The following is a 24,547-nucleotide window of genomic DNA, read 5'->3' as shown; positions in this document are numbered from 1 at the left end:
GATATGTTTATCTGTTTTCATGTAGCTGTAGAAGAGCGTGCATCACAGGGCAGTGTGGCTCACAGGCTTCTGCTCCAGGTTCAGCACGGCACGTCCTCTGCCATTACGTGAGGCTACAGGTAGATCCCAAGGAGTAGTGCCTGGCTGGTATCTGGCAGCACGTGCAGAGTAATTAGGAAGCACAATGAGTTTCTCCCTCTCTTGTGCCTTTGTTGAGGATCTGGCCATGGGGAAAGAGAAAGATTAATGGGCAGGAAGTGCCTGAGAAGACAGAGATTAAAGCTGTTGTAATTTTGGTTTGGGAACACAGCAGAAATATCCTAGCTGACACCACTGGAGTTGCATTTGAGGTAGCTGTTTTCTATCAGGCGTGTCTCCTCTCAGCACCAACATGGGCTTTCATCTGTCCTTAAATTAGTGTTAATTACAAGTCATTAATTTTCCCTTAAAACAGCGAAATGCAGCTGAAAGCAATTATCCCTAATTGCTAATTTGTGTACATACGCCCAAAATGGTAATCTCTTCATCTGAACACCCAGTTCTCACTGGAGTCAGTTGATGTGTTTTTGCTGCCATTTTTTATTCCAAGTTTGGATCGCAGGATAGTTACTCTTTTTAGTGGCTTCTCTGAAAGCTACAAAATCTATTCCTACAAGTGCTGTGATCTTGAAAGCGTGACCTTGTTAACTGTTAATGAGGCCACAGTAAAGAGAAGATAATATTTGGTTTTGGAAGTAAAGTTTAAATGGCAGTCGTTGACATTGGGAGTTACTCAACTTAATTCTTGCAAGTTGTGCCTAAAATGCACCTGAATTTCTGTTGGATCTCGATTTCATCTGTGAACAACATCATCCTGTATCAGTAAGCGGAAGGCCACACAGACTGCTGTTCTTGTGCTGATAAATTCAATGCTGACCTTTGCAATCCTAGGTCTCAGATTGTTTTTGACTTTAAAAATTTAATTCAGAAATATTACGGCTTCTCTTTCCATCTGTATATTTTCATCCTTGCCAGTGTAGGAAAGATTCAAAGCTGCCAGATTCTGGCAGTGGGAAATGGCCTTTCTGATGCTGCAGACACAATCTGGTTGAACAGATTGTTGTTAGGTGGGTCGAGAACCGATGGGACCACCTTTGGCTGGACTCTAGGAGTTCAAAGGCCTGACATCAGCTGGCACCAAGTAGTGAGCAGAGTACTTTGGGCTCGATGCTGGGGCCCATGTTACTCGACATTTGCACCAGCAGGCTGCTGAAGACACAGAGCGTGCCTTCCCCAAATGTGTTGATGGTGCTAGATCAGGGGGAGCAACTCACATAGCAAATGGGAGAACCTAAATCCAGAGAGTTAAACCTGGGGATGAGACCAACATGAAGCTCATGGAGTTCAGTAAGAAAAAGCAAAACGGTTGCACCTCGGCCAGAATGACTGCTTGCATTGGTAGAGGCTAGGAAGTGACTGGATGACTTGTAGCCCAGCTGATATGGATGTGGGTACTAGCCTGGTTGTCAAAAAATGCCAGTAGATACGGAAGCTGAAAACAACTCAGCCGTGCACCCTGATTGCAAATAAGGCAAACCTTCTACGAGGCCACATTGAGAAGGTCATGGTCAGCAGACTGTGGGAAGTTATTATGCCCCTCTACTTGGTTACTGGGGAGACCACAGTTGGAGTGCTGTGTCCACTTTTTGCCCCCCACCCCAGATCAAGAGGGATGTGGAGAGGGTCCAGTGGAGGTAAGGTGACTAGAGCACATCCTAGGAGAGGGATATTGTAGGATATGAGCTTCCAGAGGTTTGTTTCACCCAGCGTGCCTGTGACTGTATGAGTGACCCGACGTGCATTTGCATGGTCTGTTTTTTCATACTCTTCCTCCTGAACTCTGCCTGTTCGCAGCTCCAAAGGAGAACAGAAAAAAATATTAATATGCTAAGGCAGGAAAAATGTTAATGGCTAATTACTAACCGTTAAAACAATGGCTTTTCTTTGACTAAAATAGCCCAGTGTTAAAAAAGAACTGAATGAGGAAATACAAGTGATTTTTATGCCACCTAATCTGACTGATGTTACAGAACTGCCTGCCCTGGTTAGAGGAAATGCAGTTTTGCAAGTGCTCAGGAATTTCTTTCCAGAGGCCAAGAACTGCACCTGAGCCCGGTGCCCACTCCGCATGCTGACCTTCCAGCTGCCGTTCCCACAGCTGGCAAACGCCAACTGCGATGTCGTCAGTCCTTGGAGAATATTGGTTGTGACTGACGCTGAAACGCTTCATCCTACAGTAGCGAGGATGTGTTCGTAAGTGGAGGCAGACAGAAGACTCTTCCATGATCTGGATTCAGGTGGTTTAGATCAGATTAGTAAGCTGAGTATTCAAAGAGACTTTATCTTCAAAAGCTGTTCTCTGATTTTTCTTGATTTCGTGTCCTTGCCTCGAATGATAGATCCACCTCGTAGCCTGAGTTGTATCCATAGTACTTTTCCTCCCACTAATAAGGATAAGAGGACTTGTGACTGTGCCAGTGGAGTTCAAAGCTGTCAGGCTGTTGAGGAGGAAGGTGCAGCTGCCAGCTCTACTACAGACCTTGCACGTGTCTGTGAGCAGCAGAGCCAGCCTCCATCGCCGGGCTGTAACATAAAGATTTCTGGAGCAGAGGAGCATTTGTCCCACCTCATCTCACACCTAGGTAGGTGTGGGTGATGCTGTGTGTGCCCAGCCCATCTCGGTGTGCCTTGGCAGAGCTGGCAGCACCGAGCCTCCTCGGAGTGGCTGCCAGCCACCGCAGATAGCAGCAGGCTTTGCAGCTTCAGTGAGAGCCAGAATTTCCATAGCTTCACCTATGGAAAGTGATTTTGCAGGCATGGTCTATATTTAGCCAGCTTCTGTTTGTGCAGCATTAAGTCATTGGAACAAGGTAAGTTTATTGTTTCATTTCCACCGATGTGGCATCTTGCAGCTAATGCAAGTCAAATCCCACAGCCTGAGCGCAGCTCTTGTTTAACCATGGGGCACGTTTCATCCTGGAGCAGCTCGTGAAATGAAACTGCAAAAGAGGGAATCTTCATCTGCCTGTAACATGCTGCCAGCATGGGGAAAACAGGACAGTCGTGTGAGTCCTGTGCAAGGCGGGGACGTGCCTGAGCGATGAACACGTCACCCAGCTGAGAGCCGGAGTGACTCAGGACCGGTGGGTGTGCGCTGTGCACGTCAGACCTCCTCTGCCAGCCTGCTCTGCATACCTCTGATCTGAGTGATTGATCTTTGACTCTTTTAAGCTTTTTCTTATACATGAAAGTCTTGATCTGTTAGATGTTTTTCTGCTCCTATCTAAAGATTTAGTTCTTGCACAGAATACCTAGTGCCTTTTAATTATTCATTCCTTCAGATATGAAGTAACCAATATAGACGATTCTTTTATGGTTAGCTGGATTTAAAAGGTGGAAGCCCCTTGTGATTCTGATATTTATTGCATGAGCAGAGGCTGGATCCTGCTGCCAAGCCTCCTGGATTGGTGCATCAGCTGCTGCCTTTGGGCATACATGCCTGAGGGGCATTTTATTAATTTTGTCCTGACCTGAAATGTTACAGCTGGAGTGAGTAGGTATGTGTAACGCTCCTCTAACCACAGCTGTCTCAGAGCTGCGTCAGTTCTGGTTTTCTAACTTGCTATCTGGTGAGAAAGGCAACTACCTCTGTAGGATCTGTGCCACTTTATCTGCTGCGAGCTGGAAGGAGAGAACAGAGAAGGGAAAAGGTACAGATAACTGTGAACCGAGATTACAGACAAGATCAAAGACTGAATGGAGAGATCAGCACTAGCAAAACAGGGGGATAGGAATAATAAATGCAAAAAGGAGGAAGGTGGCTCTTGATCCTTATGGCTTCAGCCACTTGTGCAAAACGAGTTCCTCCATTTACATCATTGAGAGTAGGACTGGGATAAGCAGGTAAAAAAATGTGTAATTTAACTGTTCTAAATCAACAGTACATATACTTTATTCTGTGGCTTATCTCAGGATAGGTGGAGGTAAGGATTAGGGACAGAAGGGAGAGAGAAAATCAATGAACTCGTAAGATAAGGACTTCTCTTGTAGTGCAGGCATGCATCTCTAAGTAGGCCTGGAAATACACAGGAGAGAATGGACAGCCACCCTGTTAACATTGCACTTACTTGGTTTGTATCATAGCTTTATGTTACATTTTAAAATGCTTTTCAAGCATTTCAAGAATCTTAGTTTTTTGTTAGTTATTTTTTCATAGACATGCAATCAAAAGATTAGCTCTCAGGAATCCTGAGACCTTACAAAGTGCTTACAAAAGGTGGTAACTGGGGTACAGAGACGAGTTCGTTTGCTTCTCTCATGTTGGTGGCACATCTTGGCAATCCTCTTCTCTAACTACCAGACTGCAAACATTTATGGAAATACAACCATTATATAGAGCCATTGGATCACTGAATATTTGATTAGACATGTCATAATTTTCCATCCTGTGTGAGGATTCATGCTTTGTTTATGAAGTGTCTCCAGTCTGGACAGCAGCAAAACTCTGTGTGATATATATGTGACTCAGGAGACTAAATAAAATGGCTCAAGGGCTATAAAGGCATACTTTTACATACAGTTTAAATAGAAATAAGCCAGTGCTGCTGCCAAGACAGGCAGAGCTGTAACACACCCTTTCTCCCCTTGGCTCGTACAGGCACAAGTGTTTGTGTGACTGTGCAGTGAACTGGATCGAGTGACCAAGTTAAAATAAACCCCTTTGTCCGCCAGGTTAATTTTAGCTGGCATCAAATCCTGCACCTGGTTTCCCATAGAATCACAGAAGGATTTAGACCTCTCTTCCCTATCTCCCACTTTGTACAGGCCATTTGAGTTTGTGAACTGCTGAAGAACATTAAGCACATCTTTGTGCAAAGGCTGTCTGCATGCCCTCGTCAGGTATGTAAACTGTGACTCCATGATAAAGGTAGAGAAAAGCGGTTGTGGTACTACATGCCGAGTTCAGTCATGTAGTACTAAAGGACGAAGAAGAAACCAAGTCGTCATTCTGCTGAGTCTTTTCTTCTTGATGAGATACCTGATTGGTATTGCAGACTTGCAATTGTGAAATGAGATACGTATTATGTGACTGATGAAGCTTGCTGTAGTCAGTTAGTTCTCTGTTTTTGCATTTCTGCTTTGATTGCTTCCCAGGGTGAAGGTTTGAATCCATCTACATTAACATTTCTAATTTACAGAGGTAGTTTAAAGTTCTAGTTACAGCGGCTGTTTCCAAGACCAGGTAATAATGAAAGACGTGATTGAGTTATAAACCTATTCAGATATGATATTCATATTAAAAGTAGTAGATAAAGCTTCTTGCTTTTTCCGTGACAGTATCCCTTCTCTTGTGAATAAGCCCTGATGCAGGCTCTCCCTGGCCAGTATATTTACAGGTATAAGGGCTTTAGTTTGCTTCCAGACCTTCATTGGCAAGGAACTGAGGGCCAAGTGGGACAGGCAGAATCTCCTTTTCTTGCTCTGCATTCAGATACTCACAGCAGGTACGAAAGGAAGTCTGAAGCTGTCCTGGGTTGGATCCCAACTAGCTGTGCTAAAGATGAACCAAAAGCAGACTTCACCTTACATTTTTCTCTCCTTCTGCTTGATGCCAGGATGTGGTGCCAAGGCTCATGAGTGACAGCCTAGCTCATGAAGAAAGCGTTTCCTAATGCCCCAGCTCATTAAAACCAGAGATTATTTTAACATTACCTAGCCCATAGCTGTTAATATTGAATATATGTTGTTACTGTACCATAAAGCAACACAGAGCTGATTGAGATCACATGTGGGCTCACAGTTAACTTCTTCACTGAAGTCATAGAATCATCACGGAATCATAAAATGGTTTAGGTTGGAAGGGACCTTAAACTAGTTCCAACCCCCCTGCCATGGGCAGGGACTCCTTCCACTAGATCAGGTTGCTCAAAGCCTCATCCAACCTGGCCTTGAACACCTCCAGGGATGGGGCATCCACAACTCCTCTAGGCAACCTGCGCCAGTGTTTCACCACTCTCATTGTAAAATATGTCTTCCTTATATCTAATCTAAATTTACCCTCTTTCAGTTTAAATCCATTGCCCCTTGTCCTATCACTCCACACCCTTGCAAAAAGTCCCTCTCCAGCTTTCTTTAAGGCCCCCTTTAAGTACTGGAAGGCTGCTAGAAGATCTCCCTGAGTCACCAGAACATACAGTGAAGAGTTTGGCAGCTCCACGCTTACACGCTGGCTGCGGGAGACCGGATAAGAACTGATGTGGTCTAAAACTTGATGTTACAAAGTTAAGATGCAACTTGTTTTAAATAATAAAGATGATAGATTAAGTTTATATTAGTTCAGGATTTTGTATGAGGTGGTTTTTTTTTTTAAAAAAAAATCTGATTCTACAAGCTTTAGGATGGATTTACTGTACTGTTGAACTACAGTGTTGTTCTTCGCTGCTTATGCTATTAAGTTACTATGTTTATCTCTGAAGATAATGAAAATGAACTCAAAATTGACTTCGCTTTGCAAAGCTTTTAGGAGGCAAACTCTTGGCTAGGGAAACCAGCCTCAACCCAGAGTTAAGAATATCTTTTTGAATGATTTTCTGGGAAAATTACAAAACCTACATTTGGGACCCAAATTACTGTGAGAAATAGAGAAATCGAATGCATATGGGAAAAAAAATCACACTGTCTCTAATTGCTTTTCTTGTCTTGTGTCTTGGAACATCACTAAATGTTAACATAAATGACATTTTTAATAAGGGTAGGGGTGCATTTTCTGAAAGCATTAAGCAAATACTTCATCTGTTTCAGAATGCAGCATAAAAACTATGCTGGCAAAGGAATAAAAGATGATGGAAATAATCCTATTAAAAAAACATGTCCAGAAAACCCTGACAGCTTGCTAAAGAAATATTCAGTGAGTCATTTCAACAGTTTGCTAAACAACAGGTATATTGTTTGGACTCCTAACATGTAGGTGACCTGAAATCTCCAAATAATGCTTCAGGCTCCGGAGGTGCACCAGGATATCTGTCCTTTCCCATGAATACCACCAGTCTCCCTGCGGCACCATCTTATCCTGTTCTTTTCCTGCTTCTACGCCAGGAGAAGAGTCTAAGGTGTCTTTCTGCAAATGTGGCTGCAGGGCTTATATCCTATTCACAGTTTAAAGATATTTTGCAACTAACAGGATTAGGTTTTTGGTTGCATAATAAAAAAGTTGCCTCTGATAGGTAGAGAGAATAAACTAGTTAAAAATTCAACAGATCTCTTCATTCCTTGTGATTCAGTATACTTTGCCTTTTAAAAAAATAATCAGAAATGCAGTAGAAGTTTAGCCAAAACTTGCAGAAACATAATGTTTCAGTAAATTGTGGTTGGAGTGGATATTCCTTCTTTGGAGCTACAGAAATATCTGGGATGTTGACACTGATATGAAGAGAAAATCTAGAGACGGATATATACTTAATAATATGCTTAAGTCTTTACTTATCTTCCTTCCTTCCTTCCTTCCATCCATCCATCCAGAATCTTCTTAGCCTGGAAAGTGTTCTTTTCTGTCACTTTGCAGTTGCATGGCCCTCGATGCATCACACTTCCACACTCTTCTAATTTGGGGACAGAAGCTCTTGAGCTGCTGATTAATCTTATTAAGGAATCATACCCAAATGATACAAGAGGAGTCAGTGGTCCTTTTGGAAATCTTAATAAATAGCATTTAGTCAGCTGAGGAATAGTGAACTTACTGATGAGAGTGGTGCTTTTTAAAGGAGGTGGCAGACATAAGTGTTTCCTAATTGTTAAAAACAGTTAAACTGAAAGCAGTTTAAAACATAATGATGCTTCTGTAGAGGAATCTTTCATTATTTACAACCTGAATTATTTACAGTGCTGATCTGCTGTGCTTGCTTTTCTACCTGCTTTTCGCACGTATGCAGCAAAAACAAAATACAAAATGCTTGTGATTCGCATCCGCATTTTTTCTTGCCCTTGAGTAAAAGGAGATGATTTTTTTGTCACAAGGCTGTAAAGAGACAGTCTTACTGGAGGTAAAATTATCAAAGCTGGAGAAGGTGTCAGAGAAGTAGTATGTCTATGAGGAACCAAAAGAACTGCTAAAAAGCGAGATGGAGCAATTTAAATTCAACTTTGAGGAAGAAACACAGGTTACAGAGGGGAGGAGCTTGGAGAACACTAGCAAGACAGTCTGTGTGCACCTAGTGAAGTACAAGCCATCCTTGCAGTGTATCCATGAGCTAGTCTTGGAATTAGCCCAGGTGTTTCTGAAACCAGCCTCTTCTGATCTTTTCTGAAACTTGGTATTTTCTGGTACTTGGTATGTGTAATAGAGCTGAAGTGGTCAATGTAGCAAATAAGGAATAGAAAGGGAAAGCAAAGTAACTGAGAAAGACTATACATCCAGCACAAACTACCTGGAGAAATGAGCTTCTTGGCAAAAAATGCTTATGTGCATGTGGAAGCAAGAACAGAGCCTGAGTGCAGAGAGGACCATAGGAGAAAAAAAAACAACCAACAAACTTTACTTAATTTTGTTGGCTAGTGGTAGAACAGTGGAGGAGATAACAAGCTGGTCAATCTGTAGTATTTATTTCTGCTGTTTGTTGCATCAGTTTTTAATGAGATTGAAGGTACTTTCGGGGGCGAAAAAGGTACACAGGTTGTTTTTTCTTTTCTGACTTGATTCAAGAAGCAGAAGAGAGATGGTTGGTGAGATAATCTGTGGAACATGTGACTTTATATGCCAGGAGAGAATTAGAGGAACAGATTCAACCCTAGAGAAATGCCTGTAAATAGCAAAGCAGCTGAACTCTTAGGGGAAAGGATAAAATAATACCAGCTGCTAGTGCATAAAAAGCTTCCAGGCTGCAATTAAAGGAGCTCAAAGAGATTAACAAAGGCGGAAAAAGTAGCATCTTATCCGCTGCGCATATTTTAGACAGTGGCACGCCAAGTATGAAGTAAAACTCCTCATTGCAAATTGGGGTGAGGGAGAAGGAGGGCAGGACTGTGCACGTCCCGCGACAGCAGAAATCCTGGCAGGGCAGCACCAGTGGTCTGCGGGGTTGGGGGAACCTGGCTCTAGGCAGCCGTGGTGCTCCGGCCATGGCATCACTGCTCCAGCCACGGCATGGCTGCTCCAGCCACGGCATGGCTGCTCCAGCCACGGCATCGCTGCTTCAGCCACAGTATTGCAAAGGGAGATGGTTCCAACAGAACTGGGTCAGCAGTGAGTTTCTCTGCAATTTTGAGAAGAATTGGCAAGGGGGTACAAATCTGGGGCGGTGATCTGGGACGCGGACAGCAGAGATGTGGAGCACAAGGGCATGCATCGACGAGCGGGCACCCAGAGGACATGTGGATAGGTGAATTAGGCCTCCTTGGGTCTGTAACTTCATAGGGAGGAAGAAACTTCTTTTTCTGTCTAAAATGACCGAGTAGAGGACAGAAATTATCCATTTCCAGGGACTGATGTGCCTGATACTACTCATACCACCAACTCTATTCAGGGTAGAGGGTTTCCTTGTTTTAAACAAGGATGAGTATGTGGTTTGCAGAGCTAGCTGAAACACCTGATGTCACTTATGGACCTCATGAGTACAGACAACTTGGTTTCTTGGGTGTTTTGGTACAATTTGAAGCAAGAGCTAGAAGGACATCTAAGGGAAAATCCTGAGTTGGTGCTTCCAAACAGAAGGTGAAAATTCAGATGTGCCATACTGGCCATTGATCTCTCATTGATCCATGCTACAACCTGAGAAACTATTAGCTATTAAAGAAATGTCTTCTCCAAAATACGTGGATTGCTGACAGCGTTCCTCAGTGTGGAACAATTCCACCTTCTCACTTCCATGTCTGAAGTGGATACGGAGTCTCAAAGCCATAAGAAACTGCTGATGAGCATATGAGACCGATGTAGATCATCTGATGTTTAAGGACTATGGTGTGAGAAGTGCCTGCCCAGAAGCTGCATAGTGATGGCAGAGACACTGAAGGGGATATGTCCTTGGGAGTGCAGCACAGGTGACTTTGTGGAAGAAGTGCTTGGATATGCATCTTATGTGTAGGTCATGAGTCAGGTAGATGCAGCGCTGAGGACTGAAATGCTTCCTCAGTAAGAACATAGAGTCCTTTTTGATAACTGTGGGGTTCTTCTCTTTTGCTCCAGGTGCGATTCCTGAAAAAATACCAGTTAAGAAATACTTTTTTCTTTTTTTTTCTTTTTCCCCCTCAAAAAAGAACAGAGGCAGCAATGACATGCTTTGAATTAAAAGGGTGTTCTCACACAGCACCACACTGGCAGAATTTGTCAGAGTCGAGTTCTTAGCTTGGTATTTGACTGAAAACTTCTCTGCCAGAGCTTATTGCAAAGTCCCAGAATGCTCTTATGGGTCAAAGGCAAGTACATCTCACAGTAGATGCTGACACTCCTGGAAGCTGCAGGTTCTTTAAAACCACTCTGTTGATATTGTAATGTTTCCTTTTTAAAGCTAGTAAATACAAGGGTGACCTTGTCTGTCAAGCGGTTACATTGTTCGGAAAACCTTTAATAGCAACCCTGGGTGTTCAGCAAACCTGATTTAGTACAAGGAACTCTGCTGATGAAGGAAGGAGAAGAAGAGGCATGTTCGTACAGCTTGGGCAGCCCAAGGCAAAGCAGGCAAAAGTGGCATTTTCTGATCAACAAAATGCAATTAGGGGCAGGCCAAACTAAGCGAGTCTGCAAGAGGACGGAGAAATAAATCTACAGAGCATGTTGGCATCAGTGAAATAGTGCTCACTGTGAGGGTAAGAGAAAGTAACTGCTCTTTGCATTCTAGACCACATCAGTCAAACTGTTTCTAGTCTAAAAATATTCTCTGTGGTGACCTGTCTGAGAATAATGTTGTACTGACTTTATTTCTGGCTTTTGATTTCCCATAGAGATCTGGAGTCTGATGGATTAGACCTGTTTCTGGGAGTATTTGTGGCAGTCCTGGCTCAGCAAGGAAGGGCCTCGTATCTGGAATGTGCTTTCCTTGGCAAGCGCTGGGTGGTGGCAACCTTCAGGGTGTGACAGGAGACTTTGGTTTACTATTTACTTTGGTTCTTACGCTTACTGTAGGGGTTTTTCTGTGTGTATCCAGCTTTGGATGCCAATACTTCTCTCCCACCCATGGGCTCAGTGGTAGCTACGCCCTGTAAGACATACACTGCAGAAATTTTTCATGGCTGTTTTATTAAGAGGTTGGTTTAACAAGGCCAGCTGTTTTATAAGTAGGGTAATACATTTAAATTAATAAAGTAATTTGTTAAAGCAGTCAGCTTTAATAAGGGGTGTTACTTTTTACCAGAAAAAGTGAGTGAAAAGTTCTTGGAGCAGGTAGCCAAAAGGGTCATCTTATCCAGGTCCTTCCCTCCCCTGCTTTTTTTTTTTTTTTTTTTGATGTTTCTACCTGTCTAAGGGTGGGACCAGCCAAGATCATTCAAAGGAGACTATAAATTGATGCCAAATATTGTAACAGTCATCACTTATCTGCAGTGGTGGAAGTCCTACTGTAGATTGGACGGAGTGGGCAATAGTAAAAAAAGAAAACTAAACCCAAACCTCTCACCTTCCCATGAGCCTATGGATTGCTATATGAGCATGAAACGACAAAGAATTCTCTCTTCTTCTCTACCTCCCGGGGCCTTTTATTCAAAGTGATCTTTCGCTTCAGCCTAGCAGTATGACAGAGTGCCTTCAGGCCAGGTTCTGTGTGGCTTGTCCCACAGCTGACTCGTCCACTGTAATACCCGATAGAAGAATGTACTGGAGACCATGTAGTCACACCAAAGGTCCGTCTAGCCAGCTGTCTCTGTCTGATGTTGGCCAAAAGGAGGTACCTAATATAAGAACAGATTTGCTCTGCTGGTTCCCAGGAGCTGATCAGAAATGTGCATTTCATCCTACCTTAGCTGGGACAGCTTTGGATCATACCTAATGTAAGAACAGGGCAAGCAGTTTTCACATCTTCTTCATTTAGTCTGCAACCGTTTTGCAAACCAGGGACTTCCAGAGCCAGAAGGGAGTTCACTGTAGGTGATTAGCATAGGTGGCTTTGTTTTCTGTGACTCGCCTTCCTTTAAGCCCTCACTAAACGTGTTGAATCCATAGTGTCTGGCTGTGAGGGCTTCCACAATGCAACCATGTTGTGTGTGAAGAGGCAATTCTCCTAATTTTCTTTTTAAACCTGCCTCCTGATGTTTTCATTTGATGTTCCCTAGTTCTTTTGCTGGGAAAGACATCAACAAATTAGTCTCTCTCAGTGCCAGCCATGATGTTACAGACCTTGCAGAAAGAGAAAAAAAATATTCTGTCAAGTTTTAAGTTTTCCTTTCTTCAGATCAAATAACCTTTCTCTTGCCACCTCTCTTGTGTCAAAAGATAAAAGAATTGTTTGTCACTGAAAAAATCTGTCTGCCAGGTAGGTAGCCACAAGAGATTAGTGTGATGTCCTCCAGCACCTCTGTTCTGGTAAAGCATAAGGAAGACAGGCCAAAGGCTGGTATCACCCACCCACTCTTTTTCAGAGCCGGCTCCTCCTAGACAGACACACAAAACAGCAAACACTCTGCCAAACCCACTGCAACTTGGAGATCTTGTTAGGAAAGGACCAGCTCTGCCTCCTAGCTGTAGGTGGATATTGGCAAGAATTTCAATGCAGAGTAACCAGAAAGGATGCTGGAAATAGGCAGCTCCTTCTTCTTCATGCACTCTCACCAGCATTTATGTTTTTTTCCTTGAAGAAACTAAGACTAATGCTTACACTAGTGCGTGAGCAAGGAGAGAGCCCATCTCCTGAAACCAGGCATCGTGGTGACTTCACAGATTTGCTCCGCTGGTTCCCAGGAGCTCATCAGAAATGTGCATTTCATCCTACCTTAGCTGGGGCAGCTTTGAATCTTTTTCTAGTAGGTGATTGGTGCTCCAGTTTGCCAGGCATGGTACAAAGTCAGGGTACAGGCCCTTCTGTGGAGTGCTCATGGTGCCTGCTCAAGCGCCAGGTCTCTCACATTTGAAGAGCATTTAGCAGTAGTGCATTTCTGTTTCTACACCAGAGGTCAAAAACGCATTAGTGCTCCTCCTAAACGCATTAGGACTTGCATCCACCGACTTTTGGAAGTAACTTGGACCACAGGTTACTGTTGTTGCTCTCTCAGCTATTAAAAATAGATGGATCCTGAGAAATTATGAGATGTGACTAGAACAGGCAAGTTTCAGGGATACTAACTCAGCACTGATTAGCCGCCTCTGTACTTGAAGAACAAACTGTTAGTACAAGATACGAGTGGAGCAACTGTATTTAGAAACATGTTTCCAGGGAAACATTAGTTTCTCTGGAAGACAACCCCGAGACATGAAATTTTATGTGACTCTTGGGACAAATGTAAGTTTGAAGACTTTTTTTTCCCCCTACTTTTTATAGCAAGTACATTCTGCTCCAGATTTATCCATTTCAGACCTGCATGGTAAAACCTATTTTAACTGTGGAGTCCAGTATCTCGGTGGATTTCATTAAGAAAAGGGCCCACACAAGCTGCAGTTTAAAGATCCATTGCTTGCACAGCAACTGAAATCCATTCAGCGCTTTCTAAGCATATGCTTACATACCATGCAAAGTGTGACTCTGAGAGCAAGGCTCAAGTTGTAACTTGGCTTCTTGTGTGACATTAGACAAGGCAATTAACTGTTAAACTTTTTTGGTGATCATTTCTTACCTTTGCCCCTAAAATTGCAAGGATCAATTTTTTAAGCTTCTAAGAATTCAGAGAAAAAGGGCCAGTTTATACTGGCTGAAAGTTTTTCCTTTGACTAGCTCTTCCTGCTGAACCCAGAGTTTCATCTCTCCAACCCCTTGACAGTTTCCTTACCAAGCAAGCTCTCTAGAAGACTGGTGGCTCTTGTTTAGTGAGCAAAGTTTATGTTCTTTACCATGGAGGTTTCTGTTGAAAGCGCAAATACTGTGAACTTATGTAAGTACTTTTTGTCATTATTTTCTGAATGGTAATTTGCTTATGCAAAACTCTAAAATTTTTCTTGACTGCACATTGTCTGTGACAAAAATACGGCCTTTGCTCTATAGGCGTACTTCTGTACTAGATTGTATCTTTTTGTTTTTTTTTTTTTTAGTGGAGAGAGTGGTCTAAAAGTATATAAGTGGAAGAAATTATATAATTAAGCTTTAAAATCCTGTGTTCAGTGGACACAGAAGTAAATCAATCGGTTATTATTGTTCCAGCAGACACTATGAGCTGATAATGGCATTTGTAAAAAGTCAGCATTTATCTCCATTTTTAGTTTTCTGGCCGAGGAAGGAGAGGGCAGGTAAAGTTTGTCTTGGGAACTTGAAAGGCCCATGGTTCTCGCTTCTCATCTGTTAATGTCAAAGAGTCTTTGTTTGCTCTAAAGGTGTGAGGTTTAATGTGAACGTCTGTAAAACAGCTATAAAATTAAACCTTTTCAGCGTTGAAAGAACAGAGCAACTATTATTTATGTCATAATAAAATGGACTATGGATTAAATCTCTTTGTTTTAGCAGACAAATAAAAGCTAAATCCTGATGCCTATCTTTAGCTGTGGATGCTGTCAAGGAAGAGTCTCCTTGGGACATGACTGTCCCAGAGCACTGCAGGATGTGAGATGAGGGGAGGATGAAGGCTCTTCAGACCTTAGAAGAGGTGTGCACCATGTGGTGGTATCATAGCATCAAATCCTGATTAAATTATGTGCTTAGGGATTTCTGACAAGCTTTTCCTACTTAATTGCCACCCACATGTTTCATCTGGCATTGAATTTCAAGTAATTATATTGCTGTCCTTGGTCCATACTTGCTTTCTTTGCTTTTATCATCTGCTGATCTCCAGCAAAGCAGGAAAAGCCCTCTCCTGACAACCTGTCTCTGCTCAGATGTTTCCCACCTACTCTGCACACACCGCAGAATGTGAAAATGAAGAGTGCACACGTTATTGGTATTGCTATTCCTGACCGTTTGAAAACAAACAAAAAGTGAAATAACTGGTCTGGCAGCCAGACGCAGCTGTAGTGAACAGTGTGAGCTGACTGGCAGTAAAGCAACATGAAGTTATTTTTCAATCAAGTTAGGCTTTACCGTACTAATCCACTGAAACTGCAAAGACTTTTTCAGTAAACTCGTCACTTTATTAAATGGGAGCCAAAGCCAAAGGAAATCCACTTAAGAAAGAAAAGTTAAACAATGTAATTCTGCAGCTGTAGAAATAAATTGAAATAGAGAAGGTATATTTTCAAAGCCATTCTTACAGCTAAATTGCAGTCATTAATGGTGAAATAATCTAAAAGATAATCATGAAAAGTTTCACTGTCTTCTTCCAAGTGAAGTTACACCAAACAAAATTCCCATCCTGACTTTTCCGGTGACTTGCTTATGAATATAATGTTGGTGATCAAGGGAAGAACATTCTGCTGATGAAGTTCAGTTGTCACTTTTCCTCCCTGTTTACTTCAGTATCATAGGGTTAGTAGGTAAAGGCTGTTGCTGCCTTTACAACTTTATTGCACTGGGATCGAATTTTATACAGGTGCAAACAAAACTAGCACAAGTGGCACGCTGTTGTATCAAGTCCTGTCGGTGTTCCTTTCTTGATTCTGTTGTTGATGTTGGTGATCAACAGTTGTGATATTGTTAGATAGATGCATCACAAAAATCATCTTACGAGTTGCTTGTTTCCTAAGCATTAGGACCTGACTGTGTAGTTGTCACCGAAGTACCTGACTGCCTTTGCCATTAGTGTTCGTGGGTTTAATTTCAAGATCCTTTCAAAGCATGAATGATTCCACTGTTAAAGATGAGAAGCACAGAGCTCATGGAAATTTGTCCAAGGTCTGAAAGGGATTCCTTTAAGAATTTAAGACGTTGAGCCTTCTCCTCTCATCTTCTACATAATATTTTTAATAAAGGCCATACTCTGGTATCCATGACCTTCCTAGCAGTGTGTTGTAGCAGAGTCTAAATGCTGTTTGGCATCGAGAGTCCTTTTATTTTTTTAATGATACCTCAGCTTCAGCATAGCATCTTTTGCTTAAAGACTGTTTCCCTGTTGCCATGCAAGAGGCTGCAATCAGGTAGTTGCGTTCCTGATTTTTTTTTTTTTTCTCTATGAAGATTTCATTGTGTTTCTAATCCGGAGGGAACTGACTGACTGCACGATCATGTTTTAGTCATGATTACTCAGTTCTCTGGTTTGACTTTGCTTGTACCCTGTGTGCTGCGAGGGCTTTGGTGAAGCTCATTGCCATGCACACTTCAAGCCTGCTAGAGTCCTTGGAATACTTAATAACGTCTTTCCATGATCCGAAAATGACAGACACTGGGGATACATGGCTCTCGAAACCCATGAGTCAGGTCTCATATTCCTGAAATGTTTGGTTTGCCGTAGGTCATTTCATACAGCTGTAAAGAGTAGAAACTTTGCAAGAGTTAAGCTTCTCACCTTAAAATCAGGCTCTCAAAACTAAGCAGTTGGTGAATGGCATGAGCAAGGCAAGGCACCGATCGCTGAGCAGGACCTACACCATCTGCAAAAGCTTCTCAGCCTAAAGTCTCCAGGTCTAAGTATAGACATGGCCTTAGTGGAGAGAACATCTCATCATCCGTTGTCATCCAAAATGCAATGTCTATGGTTGTGCTAGCTCAGCTGGTCTCAATGTTGTTGATAAGAAGGTGTTGCTAACATCAGAGCCTGCATGCAGGGCAGCCTTCCTGGTGCTTTTGGGGTCTTTTCCTATTTTACTGGGTTATCCAGCTGAGTTGCCATAAGGAACCGAAGCATGTAGTCCTGAAAGCGGCAGTGGCCTCACTGTCCTCTTCTGTTGCTCATCCACCCATCTCACATACTGCAGATGAAGAAAAATGGAAGCCAAATAGTGATTTTTCTGTGAGAGAGCATGCACATGCCAGCTCTGTAAGTACCTGCAGGCCTAAAGAAGGTGGATGTACCATCTATTAACCATATCCAGCACATACCAGCGGTTCTCTGTGCTGAAATTGGCAGGTGTGCCTGTCACAGTGAGAAAGAGTCAGAAGAGGAGCTGAGTAGAGTTTTCTGACTCCTACAGCAGTAGGAATGCTGTCAGTCCTCATGCTCTTCATTATTCCCGTTGTACAGCGTTCATGGTTTGATGTGGCAACTGGATAAAAAGGCGAGGAACACATTAACCAGAATCATGTCATTAGGTCTTGAGGCAAGAGATGCGAGGCAGCACAAGGGCAACGAAGGGGGGAACCTCTCAGTCCAGGGGCTGATGTACAGAGTAGACCAGCTCTGCTGCCAAAATGCTGCTGGACGCCCTCCCTTGCGCTGGCCGAAGTGTTTGCTAAGCCTCTTAGCGGCAGTGCGGGTCTGTACTGGGCTAAAGGGTGTGTGAAACTGCACTTCGGCGTGGTGCAGCTTTGAAGTCCCACCAGGCAGGCTGCAGTGACCGAATGGTTCCTTCTCTTCGTCTCTCTAATAGTCTTGGGGAGTGGCCAAAAGCACCAGGAAGCTTGGAAAAAATAATTTTATTTGGCATTAAAGGAAAAATAAAAGTAGAGAACTGATTCAAGGAGCTGTAGAAACCAGACCCTCTGAGAGAAGCTCCTTCTCTCTCCAAAGTGCCTTTATTCCTCTTGTGCTATGGACTCTGACATATATTTGAAGGTTTGCTTTTCCCTGGAAAGTCTGATTACCGTTTGTCTGAGTACAAGCTAACATAGCAAATAAAATGGCTTATGTCCCGTTTTGAAGTATATCACTTAAATCCATCTCAGGAGGGATCTTTATGCATGTTGAGCACAGTTCAAAGCAACAAAATACGTGTTCTTTCCATGAGCTTTTTGTTTTTTTAAAAAAAAACCCTTACCTTTTGGAAAGATATGATGCCATATGAGCACTATTGAGTGTATTAAAGGAAGGGCTTGTTGCTTGCATGATAATTAGTCCCTGCAGTTTTTGGTGCTTCCATTTTCTCTGTTGCAACAGGAGACAATGCTATATCTTGTCCCCAAGGATGTCAGAGTCTGATAAGGAGGATCACAGAGCTCATCGGGTTGAAGATACTGTGCAAAGACAGAGTATAGTTATGTAGTAACATTTTTTGCTTGGAAGAAGATTGTCTTGCAATGAGTAATACTGTACATCAGGAATGCCTTTCTGCTAAATTTTGTTTCTGGAAATGTCCATAAATAACACAAATAATTGCTTGGCACTTAAGTCCAAATTCTTTTATGTTTGCTTTTTCTTTCAAGTTGATATTCCCTGTGGGCCATGAGGGAGAAAGAGTAAGTTGTCATGGTTCCTACCATGTTCTCATTTGAATTTTGGAAAAGAGTTGCAAAAAATAGACAAGTAGGAAGGTGATGGATGTCCAGGAAGTTACAGATAACTATTTAATGACAGTGTCAGTGCTGAAGATGCATGCAGTGTCTACAGCTCATTGTGCTCTCTTCTTTTGATGGCATTGATTTAATGCCATAAAATAGTACTATTTTAGTGTTGGATCCTCAGAACAAGAGAACCTGTATACACATTTCTTTTCCTTGGGTTTTCATCCTGGCAGATTTGCTGAAACCTGCCTTCAGGCATATGGCTAAAAACGTGGAGCTCCATCAAGAGCTTCATTCAGGCACTTGAGGGCTACATTGCCACATTCTGGGAGACTCTTAGGAAGAACTGAGATCCTGGGCCTCAATTCAAGCCCAGTCCAAGATTTTGGCTGGCACCTTCTAGTTTAGATTAATTGGTAAGCTGTGCCAATGCTATTTCTGAACAATCTTCACAAGTTATAGTCAGGTTTCAAAGCCTGCTGGAGCAAAAGAAAGACTGCTACCGACTTCAGAAAAATACTTTCTGTGCTCACTTACGGCAGCTGGATAGCATCACCCAGAAAAACGCCCAAGACTTCTAACTGATGGTTCCCTGTGCTACTTACAGCGGTAAGCCTAGGCTTTCTGCTGTGCCGCCCATGAAGCCTGGGTTAGGGTTAGAGGGGGACAGAATTAGGGTCAGAGTCTCGTGGGGAGGCTACATGATTGGCTGAGCCGAACACTCAGAAGTTTGCCATCTTTGATCTGCCTGTAATTTCTTCTGTGGCAGCTGCTCTTTCCTCAGAAGAGCAGGTGTAACTCCCTTGAAGCATACCTTCTAGAAGGTCATTTAAGACAAACGGCAACTCCTCAGGGGTATCCACTGGTCCCTGCTCGACTCTTGCATTTTATAATGTGTTTTAAAAAGGACTTCTACTTTAGTTCAGCTTTTTAGCCATTTCAATCTAACTTTGGCAGCTTACACTCTGCTTTCATTTTTAAATGGCAGTTGCCTTGCTCTGTGACACAGCACCTTACAGTGTAGCTCCCGCCTCTTGCGTTGTGTTTTTGGTTTTGTTTTCCTCTCCGTCCCTCCAAGAACAGTCTTGTACCCTCTACTTCAGATCACATGTCTGGCCCACAATGGACAATGCATCTGCTTCTTCCTCCAAAGCCATGGGATTTTGTGCTAGTTAATATTAATCTCCATAAATCTCTTCAATCTTTTGCTCTTAGAGGTGCATGTATTTCTGCATGTTTCTAACATTCATCTGACTACCATGTTCCTCACTCTTTCTTCTGTGCTGCTTATTGGCTTTGGTAAATGACATTAAAGCGATGAAAAAGTGGAAGAAAGGCAGAATGCAGTGTGATTCCATATATTTTTCACTAGGGAGACCCATCTGAGGTCGCTTCCTTTCTTGAGCGTACCAGTAGGTTTTAGTGGTCTGTGCAGTGGGTTACTCTTTCTGGCTTTTAATAGTGTTTTTGCAGTACTGCACATGTATAATTAAGTTTTACTTCTGAACCTCTTCTAGTGCTGTGCTGTCGGGTTCAGAAGGCTTCATAAGCATTTCTTCATAAGCATTTCTTGGTTTGGATTATACACTGGCTGGGTAATGTCCCCAGATTGTTTGGGGACAATACAGGAATCCAGAGAAGAGAGAAATCCAGAAGCCATAGGCACCCCAACAGGCAATTCTTTGTGATTTCATGGCTTCTGCAAAGTATCTCTGTGTCAGACCACGTTTGTGGTTGCCTTTCCTTACGTGATTTTAGAAAATGAAACTACCGTCTTCTAAGTACAAGTTTCCCACAGGTAAAGGCAAATTCCAAAGGAGATTATATGTCTCTGGCAATTGTCTCCTTAGCCCTTCTGTACCATCCTGTAATTCTTTGAAGGTCCTTGTTACTAATTGCAAGAGTTCAAATTTTGTGTTAAAGGCTGACTCCTGTAAACCAGGACAGATGCTCAGGATGCTGCCCAGGACTTCTGTTGGAAGTGGATGTGTCGCTGGTCTCCTGCACCTGCATTTTCTTCCTTCTACTCACAAACTGAGTTACAACATTTTCAAATGCATGAAAGTACAGTTAACCACTAACCTATTCACATTAACTGACAAATATAGGAAGCAGTGGGAATCTGGGCACACACTAGTTCTCATCTGACTCTGAACGTCAAGAAATAACCCTGACACATAGTGTGGGTTTTGTTGGGCTTCTTTGCTCATCTCAAATTATTCAGCCTTTAGCACTGTTGTCAGAACTGATGTAAAGCAGAATATCTTACTGCATTTCAATTTTTGATGTCTCAACAAAATTAACCAGCCAAAAGGACTTTTTTCCTCTCTGGAAGGAAGAAGCATAAACAGTAAGGAATGTTTCACAGTCTAGGCTTTCTAGGTTTGCCACAACAAATAAGCGTAAATGGAGAGTGGTGGAGATGAAATGGACTGGACTTTGTGACTAGCCCTTACTTGGTTGAGGTAGGATGGCTTCTTGAAGCTGTTGTTCTTTTCTTTTTCGATGCCACAGGATGAGCACTGAGATCTTCAGTTAAGAGTGGTATCTAGATATTGGTGCAGCTATTGGTATAGGTATGGGGCATTCTTCTCCATGTCAGTGCGAGGGAAAGAGCTGTGCTATTGCTGGTAAAACCATGTCGATGTGAAGTGGATTCAAGAGCTGTTCCTCTAACTAACAAGAAGATAGGGCTAACCAGCATCTGGCTGAATGCAGTGACTGCAATTTTGTTATTTTCAGAAGGGCACTCCTGATTTTATTTTAGAGCAAGTGAAGAGAATCAGCCCTGATATACTCAAGCAGGTAGAAGATGTGCAAGAAGAGGTTCAAATTGAAGTTAAGCATTGCTCTTTGAAGCAAAGCTCAGCACTCCAGCAACGGCAAGGGTTGGATGTTTGCTCACTGCAGAGCTGGGAACCTAAATACCCTCAAGAAACGTCAGCAGTCCCAGGAGATGAACCGTTCGTAGAAACCAGTGCTAGTGCAGCAAACAGCACGGGAACACAGTGAACCCTGGGCTAGGAGCAACTCTTGAGTGCATTGCTCCTAATGGCCACAGCTGGTAATAGCAAATCCTGTTTATTTTCATGTGCAGAAGGAGGTATTACACTCCTTGCACAGCATGTAATATATCACAAGAGGTGGTGTGCACAGTCTGAAAACCCTTTGCTGGATCAACGCTTAAATCAATTGTTAACTCAATTCCAAAGCTATTTATTTAATCTAATTACTACTTTCTTGAGTCCAGTAACATTCCCAGTAAACAGTGATATTTGTTTCATTCGAAGTGTTCAGAAAATGCATTTCTCTTTTTGAAAATTGTCAAGTTTTGTTTCATAAGAAAATTCCTGGTATGTAAATGAGGATTTTATTTAATCTGTTCAATAACATTTTCGATGTGTATAAAAAGTCATGAGAACAAAGATGTTTACTTTGTGATTGAAGGGTACAGGGAGGGGAATCTTTACCATCTGCCACTACCAAATTACTTTTCAAGGGGGAAAAATAAATCCTGCTCATTGGAAGCTATTTTGATCAGCTCTAATAGTAATATTTTATGTAGGATTTCTCTTCCAAAGCCCAGTACAATTTACAAGTAAATTCATCTTTCCAATGCTTTGGTAAGAGGAACATCTGTCTCAGACATTGTAAGGATTGAAGCAGTAAGAGTTTTTTTAGAAATCTCATATTCATCCTGCAATATTTATCTGGCGTATGTAATCCTAATATACCAATTGCAGCAGTAAATATTTTGCTATAACCAGATGTTGAACTCAGAAGAAACCTGTTTAGCTGCAGCTAATGAAAATGGTAATGCCTGTGATCCTGCGATGTTTGTGTTCTGCAGCACCAACCTGAGTTTTAAAGAATTTTGAACTAGTAAGACTCAGACTCTGCAACTTTGATGGAATGAAAAAGCCTCAAGCTTTCAACACCTGCCATAGAAATTTAATAAGGACCCTAATAAATGGGTCAGTTTCAACAAACAATTAACTTAACAACTTCATCTGGAAGGCTTAGAGGCCCTATTTCATGGGAGGTAACTTGAGAGCAGTCTCATGTTATATAGTGTAGTTAATGTTTCCTTTAGAAAACCAGAGTTTTTGAGATTTAATATTTCATGTGCTCCAAATTACATCAAATTGGCATACAGTACACAACAAAGCCTTCAACCCCTGTATAGATCAAAAAGAAAATTTATATTAATCTTCTAAGCTGTTTGGGGGTTTCTTAAGCGCAAGGAAAATATACAATTCCCAGGAATCCAGAAGCTTATAAAATGAATTTTGTGGGCAGTTTGGATAAAATTATTCTTTATATTTTGATTATGCCATTAAAATTCACACTCCTACAAATATGGAGGTTTTCTGGTAAGTACTGAGTACTCACTGAGCAGTCTAGCTGGACTGCATCATACAGGCTTGAGAAGAGTCTGTTGTGCTACATGTTGTCTTATGCTGTGAACTATTTTTTCAGCCTTTTGTAAAAATATATAACAGAGTTTAAGTCTTTGAGGGTTCATAGTTCAATATGTTTAATGTAACTGTGTTGAAATGAACCAAAAGTAGAAAATTTAATTGCACTTTTTCCTGCCCTACTTTACACATTTCATCTTAAGCTCTCCATTTGTTTTGCTGTCAGTTGCTACCCCTGGCCCAGTCTTCCTTTCTTACCCCTCTGGTTTTTTTTTTTTGTCACAGCTCACCTCTAATTGCCCTTCCCATGTCGGGTGTGTGGCTTCACATGCCCTGTCTTTTGTCTTTGCATCTGAACTTCACCCCACGTGTTCTGTTTGAACAGTAGAAGGTCTCCTGGACAAGGATCTGTGCTTCCTTACAGCTGTCCATATGCTGCACCTAACATCAACGTCCTGTATCTGATGTCTGACTGCTTATTGTAATGAATGTCATGGCTTTTATTTGCCCATATGGCATATGCAATTACTTGCATCTATATAGACAAAAAAGGTAGAAGAGCATGCTAGGATTCATGTGTTCCATCTGCAATGTATACAGAAACTTATTGAGGCAGATCTTCATCAGGCATCACCCTCTTTTGCTGGTTTGACACCAAAATTCAGCCTGGCTACTCAGCGCCATCAGTCTGGGTCAATGCAAAGATAAAATCACCTAATGAAACCAAAAATCTAATAAGTTCTCTTTAACTAATGGTATTGCTGGCAGCCTCATCATGATGTGTAAAAACAACATGGGCTTTCACACCTGGAAATGCACTCTTCAGTGTTTGAGACACAGTAGCACAAACTTGGCATATTGTGGGAAGCAAATAAGCAATTGGAGGTAAAATCCATTTTCTAAGATGTCAGTTTGGCTTCCTTCATGAACATTAAGTTTGCAGAGAAAACAGTGTTCAAACTTGATAGTATGATGACTAATAATCAGAAATACCTAGGCTGAGTCAAGGTGTAGGAGCACCATGAAGCCCAGTTTAAAATTCAGTGCTCATTTTATTTAGTGGCCTGGAGTTTGGGTAGCTCAGAATTAGAGTGTTCAATGTGTGTTTGTTAGAGGCTGATAGATTGCTTGGCTGTATGAGCTGAGGTTTTGGGGTGAGGAAGGTGGAAGGGCAGGAATTTGCATTTCCCAAGACTTAGGGTGTCGGAACCCCATGTTTCATTTTGGAGTTAGGCTGTAGTGTTTGTGTGTCATACATCTGCCCATATATCTTTGTGGTTTAATAAGATGTGCCGTTTTCTCCTGATCTAAGACTTTGGCAGATGCTCGGATATACCTCCAGAGCCATCCAGGTTATGAGCTGGTTCTGTGGTGACCATTGGTTACTGATGAAGTGGATATGGGGTGATTCTCCAGGCCTCTGAAAGCAAGGGCAGTCAAATCATCCTATTTCATAGTTAGGTGGCCAACACCACCACTTCCGTCTTGAAAACTTGCTTTATGTTAATAACAGGTGTATCTTGTATCTATAGAGGTTATAACCTGTGGTAGAAATGAGGAAGCTGGCTTTTGTGCGTGTTATAAAACTAGTAGTTACCAAGATATCTTGAAGGTAAGTTGCAAGCCGATCTGAAAGCCAGCTTGGCCTGTTGTGGAGGTTTTAATGTCATCTGATGATTATATCCTGGATGAAACGCTAATAGCTTTGGAAACAAATTT

General features: G+C 42.1%; 1 protein-coding gene across 2 annotated transcripts in view; it reads left to right on the top strand.

Annotated features, from left to right (window-relative positions):
• The window catches only part of CLMN (calmin), a 73,201-nt gene that overhangs the window by 24,442 nt on the left and 24,212 nt on the right, over nucleotides 1–24,547 (top strand). The window lies entirely within an intron of this gene.

The sequence above is a fragment of the Tauraco erythrolophus genome, chromosome 6 (assembly GCF_009769465.1).
Source record: "Tauraco erythrolophus isolate bTauEry1 chromosome 6, bTauEry1.pri, whole genome shotgun sequence".
NCBI lineage: Eukaryota > Metazoa > Chordata > Aves > Musophagiformes > Musophagidae > Tauraco > Tauraco erythrolophus.
The sequence above is the reverse complement of the archived record's forward strand: the minus strand, read 5'-3'. Positions and strand labels throughout refer to the sequence as shown.